Source organism: Melanerpes formicivorus, unplaced genomic scaffold, assembly GCF_026170545.1.
Source record: "Melanerpes formicivorus ecotype bairdi unplaced genomic scaffold, bMelFor1.0.p_v2 SCAF_22, whole genome shotgun sequence".
In the NCBI taxonomy this organism is placed as follows: Eukaryota; Metazoa; Chordata; class Aves; order Piciformes; family Picidae; genus Melanerpes; species Melanerpes formicivorus.
The window spans coordinates 86,188-107,537 of NW_027142374.1; positions in this window are offsets into that span (position 1 = coordinate 86,188).

The following is a 21,350-nucleotide window of genomic DNA, read 5'->3' on the forward strand; positions in this document are numbered from 1 at the left end:
AGGTGTTAAACCATGTCCCTCAGCACTGTATCTCTGTCCCTTTGAAACACCTCCGGAGATGGCAATTCAGTCACCTCCCTGGGCAGACTGTTGCAGTCTTTGAGAAGCCTTTCAGTGAAGAACTTTCTTCTAATGTCCAACCTAAACTTACCCTGGTGCAACCTGAGGCAATTTCTTCTCATCCTATCACTTATTCCTTGGGAGAAGAGACCAACCCCCCACCTGTCTCCAACCTCCTTTCAGGGAGCTGTATCACAGTATCACCACCACCACCAAGGTTGGAAGAGACCTCAAAGATCATCGAGTAGAGAACCAGAAGGTCTCCCCTCAGCCTCCTTTTTTCCAGGCTGAACAACCCCAGTTTCCTCAGCCACTCCTTGCAAGACCTGTCCTCCAGACCCTTCACCAGAGAAGCAGCTACCTAATCCAGCCCAGCATTTTGCACGTGGAATATCTCTTAAGCCAGTTTGAGCTGCAAGGTAAGGCTCAGTTGCACACACTGCAACCAGCCCCATGTCCCTTCACCCAACAGACAGAGAGGGACCTCACCTACAGTGACAGCAAAGCAGTGCTCAGCACAATCCCCCAGAGATGATAGTGGAGCCCTGGACAACCTGGTCTCTGAGAAGGCTCCGGGGTGCCCATGGGTGGGCACTAGACACATTACCAGAGTGGTCACTGGAGACAGAGACATCCTTGGGCAGACTGTATTGGTCCACTGGGGCCATTTCCCCATCAGATCCTAGCTGGAGTTGTTGGGAACCCCTTACTCAGCATGATGAAGCCCCCACAGGATCTGGGTCCCCCAGCCACAGCGATATAGGAACCCTTGCTGCAGCCAGGACAGCCCAGCTCCATCCCCCAGCAAAAAACTCTTCTATCTATTGGTGATGCACACTCAGGGGGAAGGGCCCACACTGCTTTTTGCCCAGCAGGCAGCTCTACAAAGTGGGGCACAGGCAGTGAGGAGTGAGGGAAGGCTCCTTTAAAACAGCAAGGACCAGATATGAAAAACTGCCCAAACTGGGCTTGTCCAGGCTGTCTCTTCATTGCTCACCCCCAGCCTGCACGATGCTGCTGCTGCAGAGGAGAAAAGTGAGGGGAGAGAACATTAACAGGATAATGGGGGGGAGGGGGTCATAATATTTATAATTTCCAGTGCAAATCCAGGATCAAATTATTGCTGGTGGCTCACTACCAGCTCTTTATCACTCTGAAGTTTTGAAAGGGGGGTGTGTGTGAAAAATGAAAGCCCAACCTGTGTGTTTGCTCTAAGAAAAGGCCTGCCAGGAAAGAGCCTGTTGAAATATATTATGGTTATGAGACTAATAAGCTGGAATGAGCACCATGTCCTGTTGGGTAATGCATTGTAGAGTTAAATGTAGAGTTAGATAATGGTTGGACTTGATGGTCTTGAGGATCTTAATCAACCACACCGATTGCCTTGCACCTGGGTCAGGGCAATCCCAAGCACAATTATAGGCTGGGTGGAGAATGGCTTGAGAAGAGCTTGTGGGTGTCAGATGATGACAAAGTCCCCAGGAGCCAGCAATGGTTGCTGGCAGCCCAGCAGGCAGCTGTGTGCTGAGCTGCAGCCAAAGCAGAGAGAGCAGCAGCACAGGGAGGGGATTCTGCCCCTCTGCTCTGCTCTGTTCTGCTCTGCTCAGACCCCACCTGCAGCACTGCCTCCAGTTCTGGTGCCCCCAGCATAAGAAGGACCTGGAGCTGTGGAATCATAGAATCATAGAATCAGCCAGGTTGGGAAAGACCTCAGAGATCATCCAGTCCAACCTATCACCCAACATCATCTAATCAACTAAACCATGGCACTAAGTGCCTCATTCAGGCTCTGTTGGAAAGGGTCAAGAGGAGGCCACAAAGATGATCAGAGGGTTGGAGAACCTCTCCTATGGGGACAGGATGCCAGAGTTCAGCCTGGGGAAGAGAACAAGAGGACACAGTCTCAAGCTGTGCCAGGGGAAGTTTAGGCTGGAGGTGAGGAGAAAGTTCTTCCCAGAAAGAGTAATTGGCCATTGGGATGTGCTGCCCAGGGAGGTGGTGGAGTCCCTGTCCCTGGAGGTGTTCAAGAGGGGATTGGATGTGGCACTTGAAGCCATGGTTTAGTTGTCAGGAGGTGTTAGGTATTAGGTTGGACTTGATGATCTCTGAGGTCTTTTCCAACGTGGTTGATTCTGTGACTCTGTGGTCCGTGGCCAGGGGGGGTTCTTGTGCTGTTTATCAATTGTAAATCCCTGTCAATATTGCCAGTCCTGTGTATTTTGTACATATTCATTGCATCCCATTGTAGCTTGCTTGTAAATACAGCTTTCATTTGCTTCCAGCTGAGCAAATCTGACCAACTGAGCTGGTCTGGCAAAGTTAATGTTGGGGGGGTGGGGGGGGGGAGGGTAAATTTCAACCCACCACAGATATTCAGTGATACAGATGAGGATTTTAGTGGCTGTGGTGGTGTTGGGTTGGCAGTTGGACTCGATGACCTTAGAGGTCTCTTCCAAGCAAAGCAATTCTCTGACTCTGTGATTTCTTTCCCCCCACATTTTCATCTCTCCTGGTCCCTTGGATGGGAAGCTGTCACACGGGTGAGCTGCCTCTCACTGCAGAGTTTGCCTCCCTGCATCTCCTTTCTTGACTTGGTGATGGATTTGTTATGTTTATGCAACAGCTTGGGGCTTTGGTAGAGGATTGCTTTAGGAATCGGTGGAACTGAATGGCAGAACACAAAGGGTGGTGCTGGAAGCGCTGCTCTCCATAGGCTGCTGCAATCTACATTAAGTTTATGGTCTGAATTACAGTTGTCTAAAAGGCACTCAAGCAGCTCCTGTGGTCATCTTCAAACCTGCTATGTGTATTTCATGTAAGTGCAGGAGGCTTTTACTGTTCCAGGTAAGTACACAGTTACTGTCAAGCATGTCATTACAGCAAAGAACTGCATCCAGGGCCGAATAGGTGGCTGTGAGGAATCTCTGCTAAGATGAGGGGGTCCCTTTTCAAACCAAATTAGAAAACATCATTGCTGGTCTTTACTGGATCTGCCTTCGTGATGGAGTCTGTCATTATCTTGACAAAGGCTCCTTGCCAAATAGAGTTTGTTTATCAACAAGGAGTTATGTCAGAAGCAAGTTCCTGAGCCCAAAGGACGCTCTCCAGCCTGTGCCTGCAGTGGCATTCCCCTCCAGCAGGTGATGATTGCAGATGGTCTGCCCTCCAGCAGGGTTACACCCAGCCCAAAGAAAGTCTGAAGCCCTTTTCCTGCGTGCTGCACATCCCTGTGGCTTGTCCCTTTAATGTGGGAGGATAGCAAGTGCAGGTTTGGCCTGGAGGAGAAAGCAGACGACTTGCTCCAAGATCAGAGGCAAAGTCACTGCGTTAGTTATCTGCCAGCAGATGCAGCGAGAGCCAAGTCATTGTCTCATATCCACCTGATAATTTCCCTTGTTACAACTGCTCACACCATAAAAATCTCACTTAATCATCTACCTGCCTCCAGCCTGTAAGTAATGAGCGGCAGGATGGCGTTTAGCTGATTTTATCAAATGCTCTTCTGGAGTTCTCCAGTGGGAAAACCCTGAATCAATTAAAAAGCCAAGGAGAGGCGGAGAAGAGGGATTGGTACTCCCCAGTAGACAGTCACCAGGTTATCAACACATTGCATTTGCACTACCAAAGGGATGGATAAGCTCCATGGGGACAAGGTCAACTGAGCTGTGCCTGTAGCAGAGGAAATCATAGAATCATAGAGTCAATAAGGCTGGAAAAGGCCTCAGATCAACATGGGGCAGGGGATACCAAAAAAAACCCATCCAAAAAACCCAACCAAAACCTGCAGCATCTCTTGACACATCTGCATGTTTTTCAACAAGCACCTGGCAGCCTACATGGGCACATTTGGCTTGGCTTCCTCATCCCTGCTGTGAGCCCATTGCGCTGATGACCATGGCCCAGCTGCAACCCATGTGTCAGAGAATCATAGAATCATGGAATTGGCAGGGTTGGAAGGGACCTCAAGGATCAGCCAGTCCCAACCCCCCTGCCATGGCCAAGGACACCTCACACTGCAGCAGGTTGCTCACAGCCAAATCCAGCCTGGCTGCAAACACCTCCAGGCAGGAGGCTTCCACCACCTCCCTGGGCAACCTGTGCCAGTCTCTCACCACCCTCCTGGGGAACAACTTCTTCCTAACATCCAATCTCAATCTCCCCATTTCTAGTTTTGCTCCATTCCCCCCACTCCTATCACTCCCTGACATCCTCAAAAGTCCCTCCCCAGCTTTCTTGGAGTCCCCTTCAGATCCTGGAAGGCCACAATTAGGTCTCCTTGAAGCCTTCTCTTCTCCATACTGAACAGCCCCAACTCCCTCAGTCTGTCCTCAGAGCAGGGCAGCGCCAGCCCTCTGCTCATCCTTGTGGCCCTTCTCTGGACACCTTCCAGCCCCTCCAGATCCTTCCTGTAATACAGGTTCCAGAACTGGACCCAGAGCTCCAGCTGTCATCTCAGCAGAGTGGAGCAGAGGGGCAGAATCCCCTCCCTGGCCCTGCTGGCTCTGCTTCTCTTGCTGCAGCCCAGGCTCTGCTTGGCTCTCTGGGCTGCAAGTGCTCACTGCTGGCTCCTGTTGAGCTTTTCATCCCCCAGCACCCCCATGGCCTTTTCTCCAGGGCTGCTCCTGCTGAAAACAAGAGCTGCAGGCAGCGATGGCTTCTCCTTGCCAAAATGACCCTTTCCATCTTACTCTTCGTCCCCCAAAAGCTGCATTTGCAGAGTCTCTTAACTGTTTGTGGAGGAGGAGAAGGGAGAAGCTCTTTGCTGTGTAACAGGCACTTGCATGTTGACTGATGGGGGGAAAAAAGAGGAGTGCATTTGCCATCGGGCACCGGGAGGAATGATGGATTGCCAGGCAGCAGGCATCCCTCCCTGCCTTGGCAGGGTATTGTATTCCATGTGCCACAAAGGAACGCTGATAGATCCATAAAGCACTAGCCTTCTCCTCACCCCAGCAAGCAGGGGCTGACAAATCTCTAGCGCTCTGGAGGTTGGTGGGAGCAGGAAGCAGAGAGCAGCATCTCTTAAAGATGCTGCAGAAGCCAATGGAGCTGCACATCAAGAGTGCACAGACAAATCACTTCACCTATCCAGAAAGGAGCTACTTCAGAATGGGAAGGTTGTGGTGTTTGGTTTTCTTCTCAAGTATGTGCTCATTTCAGTCACACTCACATTGGAAATGTCTCCCAGAGCCGTGGAAAATCTCTGCCCTCCACTCCTATGGATCTCCCTGGTCGATGGTAGGCTGAACATGAGCCTGCAGTGTGCCCAGGCAGCCAAGAGGGCCAATGGCATCCTGGCCTGCATCAGGAACTGTATGGCCAGCAGGAGCAGGGAGTCATTCTGACCCTGTACTCAGCACTGGTTAGGCCACACCTCGAGTCCTGAGTTCTGAGCTCCTCAGTTTAAGAAAGATGTTGAGATGCTGGAAGGTGTCCAGAGAAGAGCAACAAAGCTGGGGAGGGGTCTGGAGCACAGCCCTGTGAGGAGAGGCTGAGGGAGCTGGGGTTGCTTAGCCTGGAGAAGAGGAGGCTCAGGGCAGACCTTCTTGCTCTCTCCAACTCCCTGAAGGGAGGTTGTAGCCAGGTGGGGGTTGGTCTCTTCTCCCAGGCACCCAGCACCAGAACAAGAGGACACAGTCTCAAGCTGTGCCAGGGGAGGTTTAGCCTGGATGTTAGGAAGAAGTTCTTCACAGAGAGAGTGATTGCCCATGGGAATGTGCTGCCCAGGGAGGTGGTGGAATCACCATCACTGGAGGTGTTTAGGAAGAGCCTGGATGAGGCACTTGGTGCCATGGTTTAGTTGATTAGATGATGTTGGATGATAGGTTGGACACAATGATCTTGAAGGTCTCTTGCAACCTGGTCTATTCTATTCTATTCTATTCTATTCTATTCTATTCTATTCTATTCTATTCTATTCTATTCTCTCTTTTTGCACAATGTGTTTGAAAAGGCTTCTCTCCTGCTGGAGGACACAAAAATTCTGAAACTGCAGAATATTTATGGGATAAAATCCCAGCCTGACCCAAACCCTTTCCAAACCAGCTCTTAACTGCGGATAAGACCCAGGATTTGGAAGGGATGCCTAGGTACACAGAATCCCAGCATGGTGGGGTTTGGAAGGGACCTCAGGGGATCTAGTTTGACCCCCTGCTGAAGTAGAGTCATCCAGATTAGGTTGCCCAGGATCACAACATCCAGGTGGGTTTGGAATCTCTCCAGAGAAGGAGAAGCCACAAGCTCTCTGGGCAGCCTGCTGCAGTGCCCCAACACCCTTCAAGGAAAGATTTTTCCCTCATGTTTAGATGGAGCCTCTTGTGTTCCAGTTTGTGCACAGCTCACCACTCAGTTACCTGAAGAATTCTGCTGCCTTTGTACAACCAAAAGCACACAAACACATGATGAGGCTTAAAAGCTCTTCCCCACACTCCCCATCTCTGGAGGACCCTGGCAACAGCATGAGGGGGTGAAACACGCAGCATGAAGGGGTGAAACCCTCAGCACCCCAGAGCACGTGGCATCCTGCTCATGAGCACGTGGCAATCAGGGAGGAAGGATGCTCATCCCACTCCTCACCACTGCCCAAGTTACAAGCCCTGTCTCTTCTCCAGCTGGCAGTGAGTGGGGCTGAACACCACCCGAGCTCCTGAGCAGGAGAGAATCGCCTGAGCTGCAGCTGTACAGAGGGAATCGAAGCAGAAGAGGTGGGAGAAAGCTATTCACCGTGCACTGCTGCCTCTGCTGGGAGCACAGGGCAGGCATTCCTCAAGCTGGTATTTTCATTTATCATCTCCCAGTGATTAATCAACTGAAGAGACACCGCCAGGAGACAGCCCAGAAAGGATCAACCCAGAGCACTCGCCTATGAAAATGAAGTGCCGCTGACAATTACCAAGCCAGGGCTGTCACACCGTGGACATCCTGCTTGCAGGGGGACCTGGGATGTAAAATCACAGAGCACTGCTGTGAACCAGCCCTGCATTGAGTGAGCAGCCTGGCAGCTTCGGAGGTGCCTCAGCATTTAGCTGCGGAGAGGTGCTGCACCCTGGCTCTGCCTGAGAGAAGGTTGGAGGCAGGTAGGGGTCAGTCTCTTCTCCCTAGGAACAAGTGGCAGGATGAGAGAAAATGACCTCAAGCTGCAGCAGGGGAGGGTTTGGATGGATATCAGGGAAAATGTCTTTGCTGACATTTTGCAGAGTGGTGAGGGATTGGCACAGGCTGCCCGGGGAGGTGGTGGAGTCCCCATCCCTGGAGGTGTTCAAGAACTGTGTGGCCATGGCACTTGGGGTTTAATAGGCATGGTGGTGATGAGTTGATGGTTGGACCTGAAAATCTTAGAGCTCTTTTCCTCTAAGATCCCTTAATGACTCTATGATTCTATCCCTCTTCTCACAAGAACCTTCCTGGAAAACACATTTGAGACTTTCTGGCTTTCTACAACTCCCTGAAAGGAAGTTGGGATGAGGTGGGTGTTGGTCTCCTCTCCCTAGTCACAAGTGACAGGAGAAGGAAATGGCCTCAAGTTGCCACAGGGGAGTTTTAATTTGGACATTAGAAGAAACTTTTTCACTGAAGGGGTTCTCAAAGCCTGGCACAGGCTGCCCAGGGAGGTGCTTGAATCCCCATCCCTGGAGGTGTTTCAGAGAGGCAGAGCTGTGGTGCTGAGGGCAGTGGTTTAGCACCAGCCTTGGCAGAGTTAGAGAATGGTTGGACTTGGTGATCTCAGAGGTCTTTTCCAACCAAAACCATTTTATGACTCTGTGATTCCCAGCACAGGCTCAACAGCACAGAGCAAGTAGGTGAAAGAATCACAGAATCACCAAGGTTGGAAGAGACCTCAAAGACCATCAAGTCCAACCTGGCACCACAGACCTCATGACTAAACCATGGCACCAAGTGCCACATCCAATCCCCTCTTGAACACCTTCAGGGATGGGGACTCCACCACCTCCCTGGGCAGCACATCCCAATGGCTAACAACTCTTTCTGGAAAGAACTTTCTCCTCACCTCCAGCCTAAACCTCCCCTGGTGCAGCTTGAGACTGTGTCCTCTTGTTCTGGTGCTGCTTGCCTAGGAGAAGAGACCAACCCCCACCTGGCTACAACCTCCCTTCAGGGAGTTGTAGAGAGCAATGAGGTCTCCCCTGAGCCTCCTCTTCTCCAGGCTACAGAACAGGCGGTGTGGAGCACAGGGCTTGGTCAAAGTGCAAAGCCAGACTGTATCTTTGCAGACCAGGTGGGCCAAGTAAGGGTGATGAGGCTCCACACCCTGATGAAGTCACAAAATCACAGAATGGCAGAGGTTGGAAGGGACCTCACTGAGCCCACCCCCCCCTGCCAAAGCAGCATCACTGAGGATAGTCCTCACTGGAATGCATCCAGGTGGGGTTTGAAAGTCTCCAGAGAAGGAGACTCCACAACCTCTCTGGGCAGCCTGCTTCAGGGGTCCAGCACCCTCACTGTAAAGAAGTTTCTCCTCATGTTGAGCTGAAACCTTCTCTGTTCAAGTTTTTATCCATTGGTCCTTGGCTTATTCCTGTGCACCACCAAAAAGAGCTTGGCCCCCTCCCACTTGACACCCACCCCTCAGATATTGATAGACATTGATTGGACCCCCTCTCAATCTTCTCAAGACTGAGCAGCCCCAGGGATCCCATCCTACCACAAGCTTTGAGACGAGATTTGAGGCAGAAGCAACAGAACTTGCCCTGAATACAGAAGCTGCTCCCTTTCCAAAGGAGGTCACAAGGTATTCAGGTGCCTTTCCAGGAGTGCTTTTATCTTGTGCAGTAGCACCACAGTAAAACTTGATTTATGCCTTGTTAAATTATTTTAATGCTTCATATTGTATGCAAAAAAGCTCTGTGAAGAGATATAACAGAGGAGTATTTCTGCTGGGCTCATGCAGAAGCTGTCTCCAGTTGCATGGTAATGAGGTGCTGCCAAAGGTGTCAGAAGCATTAGGCTGCTCCTCAAACACTGCTTTGAGAGTGGAAGAGTGAATGGGTGACTTACTGCAACTTTCATCTCCAATAATTGAGGAAATTGTAGGGACACAGCACTCCTCCCCCTCGCTGGCACAGCTCGGGAGTCAGAGCTGGAGCCAGTGGCTTTGGAGTGATCCCAGCGGGCAAGGAGCCCTGGCAGGGGAGGAGACTTTGGAACAAAGCAATCTGAAGCAGCATGAAGAGCTTCCACCAGCAACAGGGTGGCTCTGGGGCCAGTGATGGACTCCTGTAGCGTGCAGCAGGATGGGCAACATCTCCTGTGTCCAGTTCTGGGCCCCTCAATTTAAGAAGGACATTCAGACACTTGAAGGTGTCCAGAGAAGGGCAATGAGGCTGGGGAGGGGTCTGGAGCACAGCCCTGTGAGGAGAGGCTGAGGGAGCTGGGGTTGCTTAGCCTGGAGAAGAGGAGGCTCAGGGGAGACCTCATTGCTCTTTCCAACTCCCTGAAGGGAGGTTGTAGCCAGGTGGGGGTTGGTCTCTTCTCCCAGGCACCCAGCACCAGAACAAGAGGACACAGTCTCAAGTTGTGCCAGGGGAAGGTTTAGGCTGGATGTTAAGAAGAACTTCTTCATAGAGTAATTGGCCATTGGAATGTGCTGCCTGGGGAGGTGGTGGAGTCCCCATCCCTGGAGGTGTTCAAGAGGGGATAGGATGTGGCACTTGGTGCCATGGTCTAGTCATGAGGCCTGTGGTGACAGGTTGGACTGGATGATCTTTGAAGTCTCTTCCAACCTTATTGATCTATGATTCTATGTATAGCAAGTAAGGAAGGTACTGAGGGAGCCAATACCTTATTCCTCCCGCTCCATCCTTCCCTCCCTTTGGAGCTTCTCCCTTCTTTCCAATTAAGGTAAAGTCACTGCTCATAGGGGGTGGGGGGAGAGGAGATGTGGAAACTGCAACCTAAAGGAGCTTCTGTTTTCACAGACACTTTCTCCAAGCTTCCACCAGACTCATGGGGTTGTTGTGAGCATCATCCAGCAGCTCACAAGGAGCACAGAACCCATTTGCCCCTCTTTGCAGGTACCTGTTGTTCCTCAGAGGCTCTCTTGGCCTCTTTGGGCTTTTAATGCTCCAGGTCTCCCAGTGCAGACGTGATGTCAATGGTGAGTGTGGCTGGCTGTATCCCAGAGCCCTTCTCTGTCTGTCAGGTGAGAGTCCCACAAGCTGTGCAGAACTAACCTTTGCCATCAGCAGCTCCCTTGGCCTTTGTCCCAGCTCCAGTCCATCACACTGGGAGACCTGGCACTGATTAGCTCTTTTCAGCTGCATTCATGGCCTGATCCTTCCCAAACTGATGGCAGCAGCAGCTGCACAATAAGCTCTCCAAGCACTCCTCCCAGCTAGCTGAGCTCTGAGCTCAGCATATATTGTGCTTTTTGTTACCAGCATTCTCACTTGCATCTGTGAAGACATTAATAGATCTCAGGGTGCTTCCCAGCATGGTGGAGATTGGAAGGGACCTCTGGAGATCATCTAGTCCAACCCCCCCTGCTAAACCAAGGTCACCCAGAGCAGGTTGCATAAGAACACACCCAGGTGGGCTTGGAATCTCTCCAGAGAAGGACACTCTACAATCTCTCTGGGCAGCCTGCTCCAGGGCTCCAGAACCCTCACAGCAAAGAAGTTTCTCCTTAAGTTCAAGCAAAACTTCCTTGGTTCTAGTTTGTGCCCATTGCCCCTTGACCTGACAGTGGGCACCACTGCAAAGCACCCAGCACCATCCTCTTGCCCCCCCCGTAGCTATTGATCAGCAGTAAGAGCACCTCTCAGGCTCTTATTCTTCAAGCTACAGAGTCCCAGGTCTCTCAATCTCTTCTCATAAGAGATATGCTCCAATCTTCTTGCATGAGGGAAATAATCAAAACCAAACCAAGCCAAAGAGTGGCTGTCAATGGGTCCATGTCCAAGTGGAGGCCAGAGACAAGTGGAGTCCCTCAGGGATCAGTACTGGGGCCAGTCTGGTTTAACATCATTGTGGGTACCATGGACATTGGCATTGAGTGCTCCCTCAGCAGATTTGCTGATGACACCAAGCTGTGTGGTGCAGCAGACAGGCTGGAGGGAAGGGAGGCCATCCAGAGGGACCTGGACAGGCTGGAGAGGTGTGCCCATGACAACCTCATGAGGTTCAATAAGACCAAGTGGAAGGTCCTGCATCTGTGTCGGGGCAACCCTAAGGACCAATATAGGCTGGGCAGGGACTGGCTTGAGAGCAGCCCTGGAGAAAAGGACTTGGAGGTGCTGGGGGATGAGAAGCTCAACAGGAGCCAGCAGTGAGCACTTGCAGCCCAGAGAGCCAACCACAGCCTGGGCTGCAGCAAGAGAAGCAGAGCCAGCAGGGCCAGGGAGGGGATTCTGCCCCTCTGCTCCACTCTGCTGAGACCACAGCTGGAGCTCTGGGTCCAGTTCTGGAGCCTCTGTGCCAGGAAGGATCTGGAGGTGCTGGAAGGTGTCCAGAGAAGGGCCACAAGGATGAGCAGAGGGATGGAGCTGAGGAGACGAGGACAGACTGAGAGAGTTGGGGTTGTTCAATCTGGAGAGGAGAAGGCTCTGAGGAGACCTAATTTTGGCCTTCCAGGATCTGAAAGGGGCTACAAGAAAGCTGGGGAGGGAATTTTGAGGATGTCAGGGAGTGATAGGACTGGGGGGAATGGAGCAAAACTAGAAATGGGTAGATTGAGATTGGATGTTAGGAAGAAGTTGTTCCCCATGAGGGTGGTGAGTGGCACAGGTTGCCCAGGGAGGTGGTGGAAGCCTCCTGCCTGGAGGTGTTTGCAGCCAGGCTGGCTGTGGCTGTGAGCAACCTGCTGCAGTGTGAGGTGTCCCTGGCCATGGCAGGGGGGTTGGAACTGGCTGATCCTTGAGGTCCCTTCCAACCCTGACAGTTCCATGATTCTATGATTTAACACTTGTGCATCTGAAGGCATGTTGGCAAACACCTCATTATCCTGCTGCTTTCACCTCCCCACGGAGGAGGACAAAGTATTGACAGAGGGGAACGTTTGCTTTTAAAAGGAGCCTCACAGGACGTCCACATTTGTCTCGCTCCCAATCAGTTAGAATAATGAATCACCTTAGAGAGAGAGAGAGATTTATTTTGTTTTGAAATGCTAAATCATTCCTGCATGCAATGCATAAATGTCAGGCCTCTCAGCTCTTTGGAGATTTGGGGGGGGGGATTGTGAATGTAGTTATCTCAAACATTAAGCAGAAATTGAGAAGTGGAGAGGTGTGAAGCAGAGCTGCTGGTTTCTCCTCACTTCTTCTGTCCTCTAAGACTGCAACACCCCCCCAACCTGAGCTATGGGTGCCTCAAGCAGAACTTCTCCCCCTGCATAGAAACCTCTCTGAGTGGGGGGGCAGGATGGGAAAGAAAGGGGGAGAGAGCCACTCTGCTCCATCACCACCTCGTGACTCCGGTGTAGGGCACCTCAAAGATGCTCCTTAAGCTCAGGGATTAATGCAATTAGGTCAAAATTCCACTTTAATGAAGACAGGATAAAGCTGCTGCCAAGTTTCTCCAGAGGGCTCGGAAAGCAATGGAGAAAGCAGAGAGAAACGAGCCTGAGCTTGTTGTTTTCAGTGCTTTGGGCTGCTGGAAAGCAGGCTGAAGGCACAGGAGATGCAGGGGACATGGCTGGGCAGCACTTGCAGGTGGCACTGCCCAAACACAGCATCTAGAGCCGTAAAACATGGGAGAGGAGAACAGAGCTGCCAGGACCAAAGCACTGCTGGGACTAGTGGGGCATCTCCAGAGCAACCTGAGCACAAGTGGTATTTTAGGACTTCATTTTAACCTCCCTCTAAGTGCAGGCATTTTGAAATAAAAGTGACCACGATGCATTATTCAGCAGGCTGGTTTAGGAGAAACTGAATAATTTAAACACATGCTTAAAGCCAAGTGGTTTTCCTTCCCTGTGCCCCCCTCCCTTGCTCTCCCTGCACCTTCTCCGAGGCCAGCAGCAAACGTCCTGCTGATTTTGGCAGAGTGAAGCGAGCAGAGTTCAGACCTTACCCAGGACCTTTCAGGGGTTTGCCCCCATTTGTGACCTGAGCAAAGTAGGAAGGAAGCACTTGGGTTAAAAAGAGGTTTGGCTCTGCCAGAAACCGCTCTAACAAACGAGAACTGTTGAGTTAGATGGAACCAGCCCAATGCTGTCAGGGACCAGTACTGAGTACTCACGGGGTGAGTGGTGGTGGTGGTAAAGGTGGAGCTTTGGTTTAGCTTCCCCTGGAAAGCAAAACCCTGATTCATCTATAAAGTGGTTTGCTCTGAGAGCAATATCATAGGACCATGCAATGGACTGGGTTGGAAGGGACCTCTGAAGGTCATCTAGTTGCATGACACAGAATCACACAATGGGAGGGGTTGGAGGGGACCTTTGAAAATCATCCAGGCCAATCTCCCTGCCAATGCAGGGTCACCTAGGGCAGGTCACAGAGGAACACATCCAGACAGGTCCTGAAAGTCTCCAGAGAAGGAGACTCCACATCTCCTCTGGCCAGCCTGCTTCAGCGCTCTGTCATACTCAGCAAAGCTTTTCCTCATGCTGAAGTGGAACTTCCTGTGTTCCAATTTGTATCCCTTGCCCCTTGTCCTATCACAGAACAACACTGAAAGGAGCCTGGCTCCTTCTTCCTGACAGCCACACTTCAGGTATTGGTATTTCAGATATATGTATAAGATCCCCTCTCAGCCTTCTCTTCTCCAGGCTAACCAGCCCCAGGCCTCTCAGCCTGTCCTCATGACACAGATGTTCCAGTCCCTCCACCATCCTCATAGCCTCTGTTGGACTCTCTCCAGCAGCTCCCTGTCCCTCTTGAATTGAGGAGCCCACAGTGCCCTCAGCAGGGCAGAGTAGAGGGAGAGGAGAACCTTTCTCAACCTGCTGGCCACACTCTTCTTAATGCCTTCTTGGCCACAGGGACACATTGCTGTCCCATGGATAACTTGCTGTTCCACAGATTGTTGTCCCATGGATAACTTCTTGTCCCATAGGTTGCTGTCCCATGGATAATTTACGGCCCCATGGATTGCTTGCCTCATGCATAACTTCTTGTCCCCTGGATTGCTGTCCTATGGATAACTTCTTGTCCCATGGGTTGCTGTCCCATGGATAACTTCTTGTCCCCTGGATTGCTATCCCCTAGGTAACTTCTTGTCCCCTGGATAACTTCTTGTCCCATGGGCAGGTTGGACTCGATGATCCTCGAGGTCTCTTCCAGCCTTAGCTATACTGTGATACCTTCTTGTCCCATGGATTGCTATCCCATGGGTTGCTGTCCCCTGGATAACTTGTCCCATACATTGCTGTCCCCTGGATAACTTCTTGTCTCCTGGATTGCTGTCCCATGGATATCTTCTTGTCCCCTGGATTGCTATCCCATGGATAACTTCTTCTCCCATGGATATCTTCTTGTCCCCTGGATTGCTATCCTATCATAGTATCATAGTACCATTCAGGGTTTGGAAGGGACCACAAGGATCAGCTAGTTCCAACCCCCCTGCCATGGGCAGGGACACCCCACACTAGATCAGCCTGCCCAGAGCCTCATCCAGCCTGGGCTTAAACACCTCCAGGGACAGGGCCCCAACCACCTCCCTGGACAACCCATTCCAGGGCTTCACCACTCTCATGGGGAAGAACTTCCTCCTCACATCTAGCCTGAATCTCCCCACCTCCAGCTTCATTCCATTCCCCCTAGTCCTATCACTGCCTGAGATCCTGAGCAGTCCCTCCCCAGCCTTCCTGTAGCCCCCTTCAGATACTGGAAGGCCACAATTAGGTCTCCTCGGAGCCTTCTCTTCTCCAGACTGAACAGCCCCAACTCCTTCAGTCTGCCCTCATAGGAGAGGTGCTCCAGCCCTCTGATCATCCTCATGGCCCTTCTCTGGACACCTTCCAGCACCTCCAGATCCCTCTTGCAATAGGGGCTCCAGAACTGGACACAGTACTCCAGGTGGGGTCTCAGCAGAGCTGAGCAGAGGGGGAGAATCACCTCCCTCGACCTGCTAGCCACACTTCTCCTGATGCAGCCCAGGATCTGATTGGCTTTCTTGGCTGCAAGTGCACACTGAGAGCTCCTGTTGAGCTTCTTGTCCACCAGCACCCCCAAGTCTCTCTCCTCAGGGCTGCTTTCCAGCCAGTCACTGCCCAGCCTGGATTTGTGCCTGGGATTGCCTCGATCCAGCTGCAGGACCCTGCCCTTGGTCTTGTTGAACCTCATGAGGTTGGCTTGTGCCCACCTCTCCAGCCTGTCAAGGCCCCTCTGCATGGATCCCTTCCCTCCAGCCTGTCTGCTGCACCACACAGCTTGGTGTCATCAGCAAACTTGCTGAGAAGATATCCCATGGATAACTTCTTGTCCCATGGCTTGCTGTCCCATGGATAACTTCTTGTCCACACACAAACAAACAAAAAAAAAGCAGCTAATCCCTGTGGGCTGCACTTGGGCTGCAGCTGCCACACCAACCTCTCCCCCCACCCCAGGTGCTGAGAACCCCAAAGGTGCCATCTTCATTTCCACATGGATTTCCACATTTATTAGCTCCCCCTTGATAGAAATGTACAAGCAGAGACAGATCCAATTAGTTTGCCTAATAGCCTGGCATGATGAGATTGGCCTGACTGTCTGAGGGGAGGACTCTGCACAAATGAAAGAGCATTTCCATAAAATTGAAAAGGTAATTTAGCAATTTGGAAAGAAAACCCAGCAATCTTCTGAGGAAACTAATAGCTTTTTGCTCTGCAATATCAGCTAATCTGTCTGGGGTGGGGGGAAAAAAACCAACAGCCCACACCACCCGACAACACATAAGGCATTAAAGAGACAACCCTACCACTAAATGTAATAACAGTAATAATAATAATACTAATACTAATACTAATAATAATAATAAAAGCTCCTCAAATTCTGTCTTATTCCCCAGCTTTGTTCATTTTCAGACTCTGCAGAAATAAGGAGTCTCCCCGTGCTCCTCTCTGATCAGCAGCAGCAGCATTTCCTCTGCAACAACCCCCCTGTAAGCTGCCACCCCCCCCCAAAAAAAAAGGGACATTTCCTGCTCTGTCATTTCAAAGTCAGCCCCAGGGCACAGATCATGGAAGGTGGGAATTGGCCAAGCTGCGAGAGGTTTCGTGGCACCACTAGGCTGATTCAGCCAAGGAGGGCTGTAGTGATAGGGCAAGGGGCAATGGCTTCAAACTAGAGAAGAGTAGATTTAGATGGGATGTGAGGAACAAGTTCTGCACCATGAGGGTGGTGGAACACTGAAACAGGCTGCTCAGGGAGGTGGTTGGAGCCCTATCCCTGGAGATATTCAAGGTGATGCTCAACAGGGCTCTGGGCAACCTGATCTAGTTGGGGATGTCCCTGCTGACTGCAGAGGGGGTGGACTGGATGAGCTTTGGAGGTCCCTTCCAGGCCAGACCACCCTGTGATTTTATGGCTCTCTTCTGGAAGTATTTGGAATCACCTGAGGCCTTTTTTCAGGGGGGGAACATTAACTCATAGTGTCCAGGATCAGCAGCATTAGTTGGATTTTTCTGACCTCCTGTAGAGCACAGCTTCAAACTATCTCTTTGTTGCCACTTCCCATCACTCCTGCACACTGGTCTGAGGCATCTGGATTCAACCTGAAGACATCACAAGATGAAGACCTCAGGGTTTGCCTTCACACTTCCTTCCCTCAGTGTCCTCTGCTCCAAAAACTCAGCTCTCTTTTCCCCACTGCACATGCACTGCAAAACAGTGGCTCTGGCTGCACTGACTGACAGCCAGGGAAAGATAAGCTAGGGTGTGCCCAGGTGCCCAAGAAGGCCTCCAGCATCCTGGCCTGGGTCAGCAATGGTGTGGCCAGCAGGACCAGAGCAATGATTGTCCCCCTGGACTCAGCACACCTTGAGTCCTGGGTTCAGTTTGGGGCCCTCACTCCAAGAAGGACATTGAGGTACTGGAGCAGGTCCAGAGAAGAGCAACCAAGCTGGGGAAGGGTCTGGAGAACAGGGCTGGGGAGAAGCAGCTGAGGGGTTTGGGCTGAAGAAGAGGAGGCTGAGAGGAGACCTCATTGTTCTCCACAGCTCCCTGAAAGGAAGCTGGAGCAAGGTGGGTGTTGGGCTCTTCTCCCTACTGACAAGTGAAAGGAGAAGAGAAAATGGTCTCAAGTTTAAGTTCAGGGAGATTTAGGTTGGATCTTAGGAAAAATGTCTTTGCTGCAAGAGTGGTCAGGGGTTGGCACAGGCTGCCCAGGGAGGTGGTGGAGTCCCCATCCCTGGAGGTGTTCAATAAACCTGTGGCCATGGCACTTTGGGACATGGTTTAGAGGAACATGGTGGGTTTGGGGTTGGATTTGATGATCTTAGAGGTGTTTTCCAACCAAAACAATTCTCTGAGTCTAACTCTCTAGCACACAGACAAACTCCCCACAGCCCCTTTACAAACCTGCTGAGAAAGGCTGCTTTAGCAGGCAGCTAGAAATACAGCTGCAGATGGAATCCCTCAACATTCCAAGGGTAGCTTTGAGCAGGAATAACTTGACATTTAATTCTGGGACAACAGTGAAATGACAACATCTGCTGTGGAAACACAGAACAATTATTAAATTAACACCACTTGCAGCTTTTAAGCATACAATAGAGTAACCTCACACCAGGATGAGCTTGGACAAAACCATACTGAGCTTCAGGGCTTGACCTAAAGACCACAACTGCCTGGGCTGGACCACATGAGGATCAGGACCTGCTCTGGGTGGCAGGGAGTCACAGAATCAACCAGGTTGGAAAAGACCTCAGATATCATCAAGTCCAACATATCATCTAATACCTAACACCTCCTGACAACTAAACCATGGCACCAAGTGCCACATCCAGTCCCCTCTTGAACACCTCCAGGGATGGGGACTCCACCACCTCCCTGGGCAGCACATTCCAGTGGCAAATTACTCTTTCTGGGAAGAACTTTCTCCTCACCTCCAGCCTAAACCTCCCCTGGCACAGCTTGAGACTGTGTCCTCTTGTTTTGGTGCTGGGTGCCTGGGAGAAGAGACCAACCCCCACCTGGCTACAACCTCCCTTCAGGGAGTTGTAGAGAGCAATGAGGTCTCCCCTGAGCCTCCTCTTCTCCAGGCTAAGCAACCCCAGCTCCCTCAGCCTCTCCTCATAGAGCTGTGCTCCAGACCCCTCCCCAGCTTCGTTGTCCTTCTCTGGACACCTTCCAGCATCTCAACATCCTTCTGAAACTGAGGAGCCCAGAACTGGACACAGGACTCAAGGTGTGGCCTGACCAGTGCTGGGCACAGGGCACAATGACTTCCCTGCTCCTTCTGGCCACACTATTCCTGATACAGGCCAGGATGCCATTGGCCTTCTTGGCCCCCTGAGCACACTACTGACTCATGTTCAGCTGCTGTCAACCAGTACCCCCAGGTCCCTTTCTGCCTGGCTGCTCTCAGCCACTCTGACCCCAGCCTGTAGCAGTGCCTGGGGTTGTTGTGGCAAATGTGCAGCACCTGACACTTGGATGTGTTCAATCTCCTGCCCTTGGACTCTGCCCATCTGTCCAGCCTGGCAAGGTCCCTCTGCAGAGCTCTCCTACCCTCTAACAGATCAACTCCTGCCCCCAGCTTGGTGTCATCTGCAAACTTACTGATGACTGACTCAATCTCCTATCCAGACCATCAATAGAGATATTAAAGAGCATGGGTCCTTAGAACATGCCTTAGGCCTTGCACAAGCTTCACTCTGTCACAGTAGAGCAAACCAAAGCTCCTTTGGTATTTAACTATAGGTCTGAAGTTTCTTGCAGTGCTTTATTAAAGGGTTGTACCTTTTGCTTCCTCTGATCATGAAGCAGGCTGCATGTCCCAAAACCCCAGGATGGTGGGGGTTGGAAGGGACCTCTGGAGATGTAGTCCAACCTCCATGCTAAGGCAGGGTCACCCAGAATGGGTTGCACGGGATCATGTCCAGGAGGTTTTGGAAGTCTCCAGAGGAGACACCACAACCCCTCTGGGCAGTCTGCTCCAGGGCTCCAGCACCCTCAAAGACAAGACTTTTCTCATTAAGTTCAAGCAAATCCCCCTGGGTTCCAGTTTGTCCTCATTGCCTCTTGTCCTGTCACTGGGCACCACCAAAAAGAGCCCAGCCCCATTCTCTTGCCCTTCACCCTTTGGCTGTTGATCAGCATTGATCAGATCCCCTCTCAGGCTGCTCTTCTCCAGGCTGAACAGCCCCAGGTCCCTCAGCCTCTCCTCACAAGAGAGATACTCCAGGCCCCTCAGCATCTTCCTTATCATGTCCTGGCCTAAAACCTCTTGTGATCTTGCTCTGTTGTCTTCTAAGTGAAACATTTCCCCATGCCATGAGAGAGAAGACAAGGTGACATACTTGGAAGTGTTTTAAAAGAGACTGGATGAGGCACTCAGTGCCATGGTTTAGCTGATCAGATGGTGTTGGGTGACAGGTTGTCTGTCTTCTGTGAGACCATACAGAAGCTGAGAGAGTGGCTGGAAAGCAAAAGTCTCCTAAGGCTCAGCAGGCAGAGGAGGGTAGCAACAGGAGCTTTGCCATTCACAGCTTCTCCATACCACCACCAAGCAGCTAGCAGCTGCAGGCAGCCAGTAAATATGGCAGCCAAAAGCAGCCTGGGAAAAGTGCAAATAGAGGTGCATTTGGGGCAAAAGACTCCAACCCCTGTGCAGCAGTCAGTCCCAGCCAGGAGCAGGGCTGGGCAGCACATCCTGTTTGTAGGACTGTGTCCAGGAGGCAGCCAGGGCTCCCCTGTGCCGCTCACAACCCCAAGTGGTACCAACCTGGGCAGCAGCTCACCTTAGCAGTTCAGTATTGACAAGGAGACCTTGTGGCAGCCTGCCAGTTCCTGAAGGGTCCCACAAGAATTCTGGGGAGGGGCTGCTTAGAAGGGCTTGTGGTGGTAGGACAAGGGGCAATGCTTTGAAACTGGAGCAGGGGAGGTTTAGATAGGATATGAGGAAGAGATTCTGTCCTTTCCTGCTGTAAGGAGACCTTATAGCAGCCTGCCAGTACCTGAAAGGTCCTACAAGAAATCTAGGGAGGGGCTGCTTAGAAGGGCTGTGGTGGTAGGACAAGGGGCAATGGTTTGAAACTGGAGCAGGGGGGATTTAGATTGGACATTAGGAAGAGATTCTTTCCTATGACAGTGGTGGAACACTGGAACAGGTTATCCCATCCCTGGAGACATTCACAGTCAGGCTTGGTGGGGCCCCACACAACCTGATCTGGTTGGGGATGTCCCCACTGAATGCTGGGGGTTTGGAGTGGATGACCTCTGGAGGTCCCTTGCAACTCAGTGCATAGTATGAATTTCTGAAATCACTCCTCCCCATCTTGGCTAGAAGGAGCTGGAGCAGCATGAATTTGGCACTGAGAGAACGTTTGAGCTGTGCTTTATGAATTGGCCTGAACATAGGCCAAATCCCACAGTACTCAAGGACGTTGGTGCTATAGATGTATTTATTTCATCTGAAGGGAATTCACTGTATTTAACCATGATGGAGAGATGGTAAGAAAAATGGTTGCTAGAGCCAGCATCAAAGGGGCAGCACATGAGCCTGGTTTGGAAAGCAATCAATACAGAAACTCTCCTGGTTTGCTCCCTCCCCCCCATGGTGGTTATGTGTCTATAGATGTGTTAAACAAAATGCCTAAGTCAGCTGGTCTCTCTCCTTGGACATTATATGCTATTCTGGAGCAGCCTTTTGAGTGCTCACAGGGTTGGATCCAGCAAAGTGCTGAGTCTTAAAATGTAATTGCAGCTCTCTTAAAGGAGGCCAGATTTGCAGCAGAGTGTTGCAAAGCAGTAACACTGCTTGGCATCAAGCTGAGCCTGCTGAGGGCAGCCCACAGAGAGGGACCCAGAGGGGTCACCAATGTTCCCAGACTAGCAACAAGAAACCCAGGTCTGTTTCCATACCCAGCTTCTTGACTGGGCTGAGAGATGGGGAAGGAAGCCCAGTGCATTACCTGTAAGCCTACATCCCATGGGAAGCAGAGATCAGCTGTGAGTGGGGACAACCTGTGCCAGAGTGGCTCAAACACCTCATGCATCACTTCAGCTCCTGTGCCAACCACAGCAGAAGATGTGCAACAAAAGAGCTCATTTTAATGCATCCAAACACTACTGAAATACAGTTTAGTCCTCAGGGCTCTGGTGCTGGAAATAGGATGGTGGAGCCTAGCTTGGCATCACTGCTTTGAGCCTTTAACCCCACTCACCCTGACCCAAACGCTGGCCCAGCTGAAG